At 38.6% G+C, this 11,291-nt stretch overlaps 1 long non-coding RNA gene across 1 annotated transcript; it reads right to left on the reverse strand.

Moving 5' to 3' along the window:
- Positions 1 to 250: 250 nt before the first annotated feature.
- LOC131243188 (uncharacterized) lies at positions 251 to 11,078 on the reverse strand. Its single transcript, XR_009169933.1, has 4 exons — positions 10,882 to 11,078; positions 10,148 to 10,345; positions 8,159 to 8,206; positions 251 to 1,077 (listed from the first exon to the last, which is right to left on the reverse strand). It is a non-coding gene; the product is annotated as an uncharacterized LOC131243188 (long non-coding RNA).
- Positions 11,079 to 11,291: the final 213 nt, after the last annotated feature.

The raw sequence follows: 11,291 nt of genomic DNA on the forward strand, positions 1-11,291 counted from the left end.
GATGCCTCATTCCTAGAAAGTGGTAGAACCGAACTTCCAGATTTATCTATCTCACTTTCATGAAAATTTGAATCCGTTGGGGATATATCAAACTCCATATTAGTCTCTCCAATGAAGAAGGCAGGTCGCGAAGGAGCAGGGAGGGTGACAGAGTAGGCATCGAGCATGAGAAGAACTAATGACATAGTGGGCCACGCTATTGCTTCTTGCTGCACACATAGCAATCCAATATGAATGCACCTCAGCACCTCAGCACCTCAGCTCGCTCATAATTTCCTCCCAGAGTTTCATCGATAAGCTCCAACGGCTTTCCTTGGCTCCAAAGCCACCATGTATAGTTTGTAAGGTCCAGATCACTTTCGGATTCCTGAAAACCAATTGTCTTTCGTCTTGTCACAAGCTCTAAAACTAAAATGCCGAAGCTATATGCATCCGATTTCGCTGAAAACTGGCCATAAATGATGTACTCGAGCGCCATATATCCATATGTGCCGGCAATCCGACTCGTATTTCCATGAGTTTGGTCTCCACCAACACTACTTCATTTCTAAGCTCTTCCACTCCTTGCACTGATGTCCTCGCCAGCCTTTTGACTGCTATTTCTTGACCATCCATTAGCTTCCCCTTGTAAATGGGACCGAAGCCACCTTCACCAAGCATGGCATATGGCAGCTAAAGCAAGCAAAACATAGCAGAGAAGATAGATGTTTGGAAGGACCATCAAGTGTTTACGAAGGTTATCCATAGCAGAACATTTTGCTATATTTCAGGAATATAAGCTTATTGTTAGGAAGTCACCATCTGCCATTCAGAACATTCTGCAGATTCACCATCTGCTTATAGTTAGAAGCTTATTCTTCAGTTTCATTTATTTCCTTACTAGTGGCATACGATAGAATCTACTGCTTGTTGAAGCTTATAGTTAGAAGCTTGTTCAATCTACTGTTTCAAAGGGAAATTGAATCTACTGCTTGTATTGTCTCGGAGGTGTGATTCACTAAAAATAGAAGAGCATAAAAAACTCACCAATGACTTCTCTGTTCACCAGTAACTAACAACACCAAAGCATCTTTTAATCTGAAAGTGAAAAGAAAAATCCAATCAGCCCAACTTTTTGAAGCTATAAAAGTCCCATTTCCAAAACTAAAACAATATCAAAACTAGTGGTTCTTTCCAAGATGAGCTCTAAAAGAATAAACTCTTGACCAAAACAGAAAAAAAAGAAAACAAGAATAGAAGTCTCTATAGTCTGAAATTTTTTGCTCAAAAGAAAACAAGAATGAACTCTTGACCAAAACAAAAATGTCCTGTAAAGCATTTAATGATCACTTTAGCTCCCTATTTCCAATCTCTACTCAAAAAATTAAATGAGGCTGCAATTGATATTAAAAGCATGAGAAAAGCAATGCGCACTTGCACAACCTACTCAAAGAACACACGCAAATCACGTAATGAAACATAGGTGATGTGCCACTCAGCATCCATCAATAGCTTGTATTAAATGCCAATAGAAAAATGTTGAAATACAGTCCACAGTCCACAGCAAAACAAACACATGAATATAGACACTCACATGATTACATAATCAAAATCCTCCATAATCAAAACTGCAGGAAGTGAATTACTTTGTACATATTCACAAAATAGTCAAACAAAATTTTGAATTAATTTGTACATATTTACAAAACAGTTAAATAGAAGTCTAAATAGATGAAAAGATTAAAGCATCAGGAAAATCATCAATCCTTGGCAAGTTCTAGAGAGGGAAACCCTTCAAGAACAAGGTAATTTTCCCTCAAATGGAAGACCTCCACTAGACTATAAACATGATTAGGTTTATCATATTCCCCGCAGCCTCTCCATAACCAGGGCAATAGAATCCAAAAAAGAAAAAGAAAAGAAAAGCATAAACAGAAGAAGAACAAATTTGAGAAAAGAAAGGTAAACAAAATCACCATCTCTATGTGCTTTCTCCATAAGCAGCTTGTTACTAGCCATGTTTGGGCTCATGTCGAAAAGGTTAACCATTCTTCCCATACATCCTAGGAATCGGTTCTCAAAACCGCAGACTGTTTTGTTCTGAAACTCGTTCATCTCACCTGAAAACCTCTCATAGAATCCTCTTTTTTCCTTCGTATTTCCTCTTCGGAATTAGGAAACAAGCCATCACAAATTACCATCCAAGTCACAAAAATCACCCAACCAAGGAAAAATCTTCATCTATGGCACTGTCATCAACTCATAAATCTACAAAACAAAAGAAAAATATAAAGTAACTAAGAAACGTGATAACCCAGATAGATTAAAGGTCCTGAAAATAGATGCAACAAATTATAAAGGGGAAAACAGGGTTTGGAATGGCAATGGATAAGAATTCCCACTGCACAAAAAGCTACAAAGATCCATTAAGACAATGTATAAGAATTCCCATCACTAAACAAGAACAAAAGACCCCTTCCTTAGCCAGGGAGTCTTCTACTACGGGTTCTATAAAATTGAAACTGTTTAGTAAAATCCCTCAAACAACATGCAGTTTTCTCTGAAGCTAAAACTTTGATTATTATTATTTTGTTGCAGTGGGGCACATGTTGTATGTATATGACATCCAACTTGTCCCACAGCTGAATCCTATTCGAAGATCGGACAAATGAAAATTCTGTTGGATCCAACCAAACAGTGGGCCACACCATAAAAAATAATATCCGCTGCCCAAAAACATCCAAATCGAGGTGTAGCTCATATGATGATTGGATCGAGACGATCTTGGTAAGGTACATACCATGTGAGCCCCACAAATCTCAACTAGTAATCTCATCCCCACGAATCACCTATCTCATAAATTTGGTCCATGGTGGTATTATATATATATATATATATATATATATATATATATATATATATTGGTACAATCAGCATTCCTGAGGAATTTTGTTCTTACAATTTCTAAGGAAAAAGTAACAAAAAAATAATAAAATATGGCCAGCATCCATAGTATGTGAACAGGACTTACTTCCCAATGTGATCCACTTGCTCTTGGTTTATGATGCATACACCGTAAATCCTGCCTAAGAACCATGAACAGGTGATATCTTGCCCACGTGTGGTACTTGGTTTACATGTAAGCAAAAAAGCTATTGACATCTAGAATGTACATCCAACTGGCTCAACCGTACATCTGGCCATTGATAAAAATCATAGTTAAATGATCCTATATTCGGATACGAGAGGATCCGAATGGTGCTGGCCGCTTGCCCAAACCTCGTCAGGCTTTCATACATGGTTTTCACTTGTTGAGAGGTACAATAATGCAAGAACAATGTTAGTAGAGTTAGGATTTCTATAACATACATGGAATACTGAGTCAAATGAATTTTTTGAAGACTCAAGTTCTTACATGTTGGTTGTTACAAACCATATAAGAGCATTGGATAGGGGAAAAGGGAAAACACAAGTTAACTTTACTCTAACGAATTATATAATGATTTATTTAACTATTAGGGAGAAACAGATATGCTACAAAACTCCAAAATGTAAAATAACATTACCATGAACCATGATAGCAGTAACAAATCACACTGATCAGACAACTATAACGATTTGACAAATGCACGGAGCATATCATAGAATCCTTTGCACTCTTGTATATTTACAGATTTGAAGTAATATTAATTAAATAAGATCTAAAAATACAAGCACGTACATTTTCAACACATGGGCCTCAACACTTAGTCCAAACATTCAGGTTTTGTAACATTACAATTTCTCTATCAATCCACTGAAAATCAACCTGTCATGCACACTCCATTGTCAAAAGAACTACAATAGACAAAATCATTAGCAAACTAGAATGCTTAACTAATTCATGAAGATGTATCCATGTATGTTCAGAACCCAACATTCAGCCTTCACTTTGGTTTCTGGGATTAATCAGTTGGGTCAACGAATACCTTGCTATTTTATTAGAAAATTTCAAGCTCTATAAGCGGGACTATGAGCACAGTCAAGGATAAGCAAGTCAGTAATTATAACGCCCTGAAAATTGAGGGTCGAGCATAGACTCGACTCCCGAGTTCCAACGCATCACTTATGCAACATAGATAGATGATTAAATGTTATCCGTATTAGTGCCTTAAACATGGTAGGGATTATACCAAAACAACACATCATACTCTAGAGATAAGTGAATTTTGCAAGCGAAAGACTGTATTAGATGTATAAGATATATGAACTATAGTAAGTCTTCGAAGTATGATCAGGTTACTAGGTTAAACATGTACATGTATACTCCTAAAATGTACAAAATGAATATACATGTGTGCTCCAAAATACAATCATAACGAGTGTAATGATATCTAGTCAGCATCCTTGTAAGCCCCGTCGATCAGAACACGGTCTACATAGACACGCCTGATAGCTGTATATATGAGAAAACATCTTCCTCATTTTCAAAATTTGGCTCTGCCTCACCAGTCGGGTCTCTATCTACAACTAAGACAGAGTCTGGTTGGTGTTAAAAACACCGTCCCGTAATGTGGGAGTGAGTGATCAACTCAGTGGAACCATAGAGCAAAGGTTAACATGTTATCAATTCAGTCAAGTAGTAATGATAAAGCAGACATATCAGACATTCCTAGATACTCTTATTAATGCAAGGATGAAATGTAAGCATGATGCATGCCCTCGCCTACACTCCCTCGTGCGACACCATCTTACGGTCGCGGCATGCTTTCTTCCCTCTGTGCTCTTCAACCCGAGGCACATGTAGTACGATGAAATGCGCGTGATTACTGAGTTATTATTAGTCCCTTTCATACAGCAGGATTGGGAATCTAAGGTACCTCCCTTGTATCATTCCCAAACAAGGATCCATTCTAGGGTCATCAGTCCTAGTTAATCTCATACGATGTTGCGGTTCTAGGTCACTGCAAAGGGCTCGTCACCAGATCAGTGCAAGCCTAGTTATACTCTGATTACTACAAAAAGGCTCATCGCCTCACCGCTAGTTCAGAGTATGCTCGAGGTCACTACGAAGGGCTCGTCACCTATCGGTGTAGGCCGACAGCGCGAATACAGTGTCCCATACCACCGTATTCGGCTCACGAGTCTATATTACTCAATGGACACTACGGGGAGGCTCGTTGCCCCAGCGTAGGCCGACAGCTCGACCACGGTGTCCTATACCACCATGTCCAGCTCATGAGTCTTAGCGGATCGAGGTACCAAGTTTAACGGGGTTTCACTGGTAAGTTTGGTACCTTAAGTTCAAATAGTAGCGTCCATACATGGTGAACATATAATAGGGCCAATCGGGTTACTTGACGAGCTCGACTAGTACGAGCGCACATCGAATCGATCGACATGAAGTGCGTAAGCACTTCGTGTGGCCTAACCACTGCCGACGACCAAGTACGACTCGGGTTCACCTAACACGTCCAATGTGGCGAAAACAACCTCAGCCACCAAATCAGGGCCTATTACCGATTGCCTGGGCTATATCGTAGTCCCAACCTCATTCAGTTTCCACAAGTATTCATATGAGACCGTCAAAGCAATAATGGACAATAATTCAATTTCTACTATCATATGAGCATGAGTGAAAAGCAACGTAAACATGAGTGTACAAACATTCATTCCATAATGAAACAGACATCACAGTGTAACATATATGGAGGAAATCGTACACATAATTAAGGTAGCTAAGATTCATATCTCAACCCTCATACAAAGTACTCCTTAGTAACAACTAGCTCATTCAGACATTTCTACAAACACTTAGTCAACATACATCTTCATACATGATGTATGTTGATCACACATGTATTAGGCCAAATCCTTTCACTAGGGAGTTGCCCCGTATACCACACGCATATACCCATGGTGGATAATCATGGCATGCATGAATCCGGGTTCCATATTCATTTAATCATTTCCACAAACACTTGGGCTACACACTTTAACATATACAACGTATATTGGCCATGGCGTGATTTAGGGCAAGTCCTTACGCTAAGGTGTTGTTGCATATATAATAAACATATATCCACGATAGATAATCATGTTAGGCACAAATCCAAATTCCATACGTATTCACACATCACAACATATACATAGAATACACTATATGCCACATAGTTCATATATACTTGTAAAATGAAACAGATGACGCATTTTGCATGTAAAATAGCACCCACGTTAGTTATAAATCATTAAACGATATTGAAAGCTTTGAAAACCATAACCTATACGTCTATAGTCCACACCTTACGGCGGTAGACACGCAACGAACTCAGTTCGTTCACTCATGCTCCGTCTACGGCCCAACGGCAACCTATTTCGTGAAATAGGTTAGTTACTTCGTTACCTTAACTAATGGAAACCCTAGAACGGATTAGGGTTAGGATTCCTTACCCAATAGTAGAATGGAATTCATCGGAATAGCGATCCGGTAGCGATGAATAAGCACGGAAAAGGCAGGGTAGAATACCAGGAATCTTCACCAAGTTCTCTCTCACTTTCTCTCTCTTTACTCTCTTCTCTCTCCTAGGGTTTTTTTCTCAAATTCGTATGGAGTGAATGAGAGAGGGTTTAAGGTCCTTATATAGGCCTAAAACCAACGAAAATAGCCCCAGGGCCTTGGTATACTTAAGTTATAGCCAAAGGGCGCTCGTCCCGATCCAACGGAGCACTTCTAGAGGCTCCTTTTCTGTGTACGGTCGGACTTAAGCTCCCTAACCTTGGATCTAGGTCAGGCTGAGTTTTCGCTCCGATCAGGTTTACAGATCAACCGTGGCGAACCAATTCCAATTCAACGGTCATGGACAATCGATCAGGGCCACAAGTGCATTGCCATGTATGGAACATTTCCCCTGATCCGAGGGTGTATTTGGGTCAGATTCTGACGTCTGAATCCTTATATTTAGCCCGTAAGCGACACGACTCAAATTACTTAAATTTGGATTTTATTTCTAAAGATATCCACATTTCTCACGCACTTCGCTCCGAACTCAAGTTGTGCATTTCTGGGTATCATTAGGACTTGATTTCCGAGGTAGATGTCAAGTCCAGTGAGACGGTCCTAACCGTATGGTTTCGCAGTAACCGGACTTTTAACGTGCGGTCCAGGTCCGATACGGAGTTTCAGTGTGCTCCCGAGAGCAAACGGGATTAGGGATTGATCCTAAGTTTTAGGGTATTGTAGCGGTATCGATTCTACTCATTTTGGGTCTTGCAGTTTGTATTTAAAGTGATTAGGGCCCATTGCACAGAGAATCTAGTTTAGTGTTAAATTAATTCTCGTTTAGTTTCTAAAGGATTTGGTCCTATTTGATTTCTGCCTGAGGTGGTACTTGGGCCTTTATAGTTTGTATAGGAAGCGATCCAAGCTATTAATACTTAACAAAAGTACACCCTAATTACAATAGAATAAGGTCCTAGGGCAGTTCTACGTCCAAAGACGTCCCTTGCCAAGTTGGGAAAAATCCGAGATGTTATAGTAATATGACCAGACGGCTGTGAATTTTAAAAATCATAACAGAACCATAAACAACTGATGATAAATTATTGTAGATGTGCCAGACTCAAGTTAAACATTATTTTTAAAGCAACGGAGAAAGGGCCAAATTGATGATCAGTAACAACTCAAAAATCAGCATACAATCAACATATTAGGCAAGTTGATGGCTTGCCAAATGCCCAAAAACATACCAGTCAAGCACTTCCCAACATATCAAGAGTAACTTACAAGAATCAAGTTTCAAGGCATAAAACCGAACATATCATGATGGCTTTACATTCAAATAAATCATTCCATTCAACCATCAATTAGATGGATCTATTAACTACATCTAGTAATGAAGGCTTACACATTCGGTTCCAAGTGATCAGATACAACAAATATATAGGAGAACATAGGTACCTGCATATAATATAGTTGGGCCTTGTCCGCAGAATTGCAAGATGAGAAAGTTACTCAGGATCTTCTCAACTAATATCCATTTCAACCAACAGTTAGCACATATAGACAATACAATCATCAGCTTTGAAAGCAATTATTATTTATTATTCAGGGTCTATTAAGAAAAGGACCAGATAGTTTTCCCAAGCAGCACAATGAGGCAATCCAACATGGAATTGACAAGGTAGGTAATAGATGAAATACCCCAACGTTATTGTATTTCCAAAGCTTATAAACTCCATAATCAATTACCTACAGCCAAAAACCAGCTCATGTCAACCAACAACTCTACACACATCATTTTTTGAATAAGCATCCATGTAAAAATCAACAAGAGATTGTCCAGGCATGGCATTGATATTGCTAGTTACTAAAAACAAAATTGCAAGCAACCTACAACTAAATGTGGCAAAATACTATACCCAGGCACAAGCCCTTAGGGTCTATTTGGGCGGTGGGATTAGAAGGGATTAGGTGGGATGGGATTCAAAAAACATAATTATTACCCATGGCAGGGATTGTCCCCTGTTGCCATGGGATAAAATTAATGCCATGCTTTGTTGATAATACGGTGGTACATTAAATAGATATACTCACCATCATTTGAAATTATTGAGAATAACACACGTGTTATATCTAAACCATTCATTTGTTTTGTAACCTCATTTTATGGCATGGGCCTAAAAATGAGGTAGATCCAAGACTTATGTGGCCCCAAAGAAGTTTTCAATGGTAAGTATTCAATCCCTGTTGCTTTCTATGGTGGGGTCCACTTAAGCTTTAGATTTACCTGATTTTTTGGCCCATGCTCTAAAATAATCTCGATAAATGGGTGGACAGTGTGGATATAGCCCACACATCATGGTAGGACCTACACAACTTCCCAAACATTGAGTGAAATTGGCACGGGACCCAATGCAATTCCATTTAATGTAATTCCAAGCTTTTCCATTCTTTCCAAACATGGAGTGGAATTGGCACAAGACCAGATGAATCCCATCCCACCTAATCCCTTCTAATCACACCGCCCAAACAGACCCTTAGAGGTTTGCAATCCCCTCCATAGTCATCTCTACACAAATAGACATGCCAACCTGGCACTTGCACAGGAGATCCAATCCAGTTTATCAAGTGAAACTGCCATTAAACAATTAGATCATGGTATATGCTTTTCGCACCCTATAAAGCTATTGGGTTTATCAACATATGATAGATACTTATAACCCGCCTCATTCGGGTTAATTCTAATAGGGAGCTACAAGATTTGAAACAAGTAAATTTTTTCCAAGTATGCATCTAACAGTCATGGGGGCCATTTAGGGTCATTTTCAAATAATAATAACAATAAATACACTAGTTGATTCCTTGTATCCATGAGATACTAACCTCCATGTACTTGGGCATGGAACAAATGGTACTAAAAACTTACATTTACAGATTTTAAATAAAAGGCTGACTACGATGATCCTCTTCTGTTACAGGTGAAAGACTTTTTCCTTTGATTTTTTACAAAGTTCCATTAATAGAGATTCCTTTAATTCGTAAGTGTTTCCTCAGATCCATGTTTGACCAATGGATGGTCTATTTGGCCTGATCTACATGAGACACTGACATCAAAGAAAAGAAATGGTATTAGTGAACTTGTCTCTAGAAACTACAAGTATTTAGGGCTGACATTTAAGATTTAGGTGTTTGGTTCCACAGTATATAACACGAGATGTGTGGCTAGTCTTCCTGGCCCTTCGCTTTCTAACATATAGGGTTCCTTGCTTAGGGGCCCATGGTATTCTCCGATTCAAACTGTTCATCTACTGGCCTTGACAATAGCTGAGTGATGTACTGGAAATACACCAAATAAGAAAATCCTAAGCCTTTGATATATATATGGACTTGTCATTATGAAATATGGAATGTTAATATACTTAGTCTACATTTTTAGACCACCAAGATAAGTGTTTGGAACATCCTGGAATATTACAAGGCATTCCTCCTCCACAATGAGGAACATCATATCAACAGTTTGGAACCCTAAACCATGGGCCACACATGCAGTGAAGCATCTGATGAATAGGACTTTCTAATTCATCTACAAATCTATAATCACCATTTATTTATTTTGGTTAGTTACAAACATGGCGAGTGAAAGAATTCAAGGAAAAGCAACAAGGAGAGAGGAAAGGAGTGTCAGAATACCTGATCGAGCGAGTTGTAGTTATTGGGAATCCTTGAATACCCTCTGGATTCTTTATGGTAGATATCATAGGATTCCAAAGTAGAGTTATTCCCTCCTATGATTACTACTAAAATTTCTATATGCTTAACAGAATCGGTAGCTTTATTCGAACAAATGGCTTTCTACCACCAACAGAACCATCCAATCACATCCTATGACTGCACAACATATCAGATAATTAAGCTTAATACATCATACCAGTACATAGGAAAACCAAAAAACTGATGCTGCAAAATTATTGAAATGTTTCTTTTAAGAAACTGAGTGTAATTTAATCTGAATTTTTATCATTTCTATATATGCATGTGGCAGTTTTCCCAGATTTAAACAGTCAATTTTAGCATTATAGTTGTACACATGAAATATGATATACATATATAGTACATTGTGAAGTTTCTATTCGAAAAGTTATAACAATAGAACTTTTCTTTTACACCATGTACAGAAAAACCCAACTCAAGGGAATAAAGTAGGGTTCTCCCCAATACAACAAGTTTGGGCCGTTTGGCATTTTATCAAGCATGTAAGGTGCTAAAGAATAACATAACCAATTTTTTTTTAAAAAAAATGACTGATGTAAACTATACAGATTCAATCATTTGCAACTCGTTTTATAATCTACATTAATATACAAAATTCAAAGAAAAAAATCGATTGAATTGATGAACGAAAAATATGTATAGAGAAAGAGGACCTGTAGATCTTCTGGGAGAAATTTGTGCTTTATGGAGAGATTCATTGCACGCTTGAGGTGCTGGTTCGTGGGGTCGATGATCTCACGAGGAAGGTGGACTAGGGCTTCCATTCTTGCTTCCATGTGCAGGAAAGAAAAGAAGAGCAAGGGTTTTCTTACCTGGCGCGGGAGCTCTTTTTGGGGCGCGGGAGCTCTCTTTTGGGCGTAGGAGCTCTTTTTTTGGTGCCGATTTGGTAATACATATGACGAAGGAATTAGAGACAGACGGTTTTGTTGGAAGCTCCGTGGGGCCTACCGTGATGTATGTGGTTTATCCACACCATCCATTCATTTTAAAATAAACTTTTAGGGCATGATCCCAAAAATAAGGCAAATCGAAGGCCCAAGTCGACCATACCACAGATAATGGT

The sequence above is a fragment of the Magnolia sinica genome, chromosome 4 (genome assembly GCF_029962835.1).
Source record: "Magnolia sinica isolate HGM2019 chromosome 4, MsV1, whole genome shotgun sequence".
NCBI classification, from domain to species: domain Eukaryota; kingdom Viridiplantae; phylum Streptophyta; class Magnoliopsida; order Magnoliales; family Magnoliaceae; genus Magnolia; species Magnolia sinica.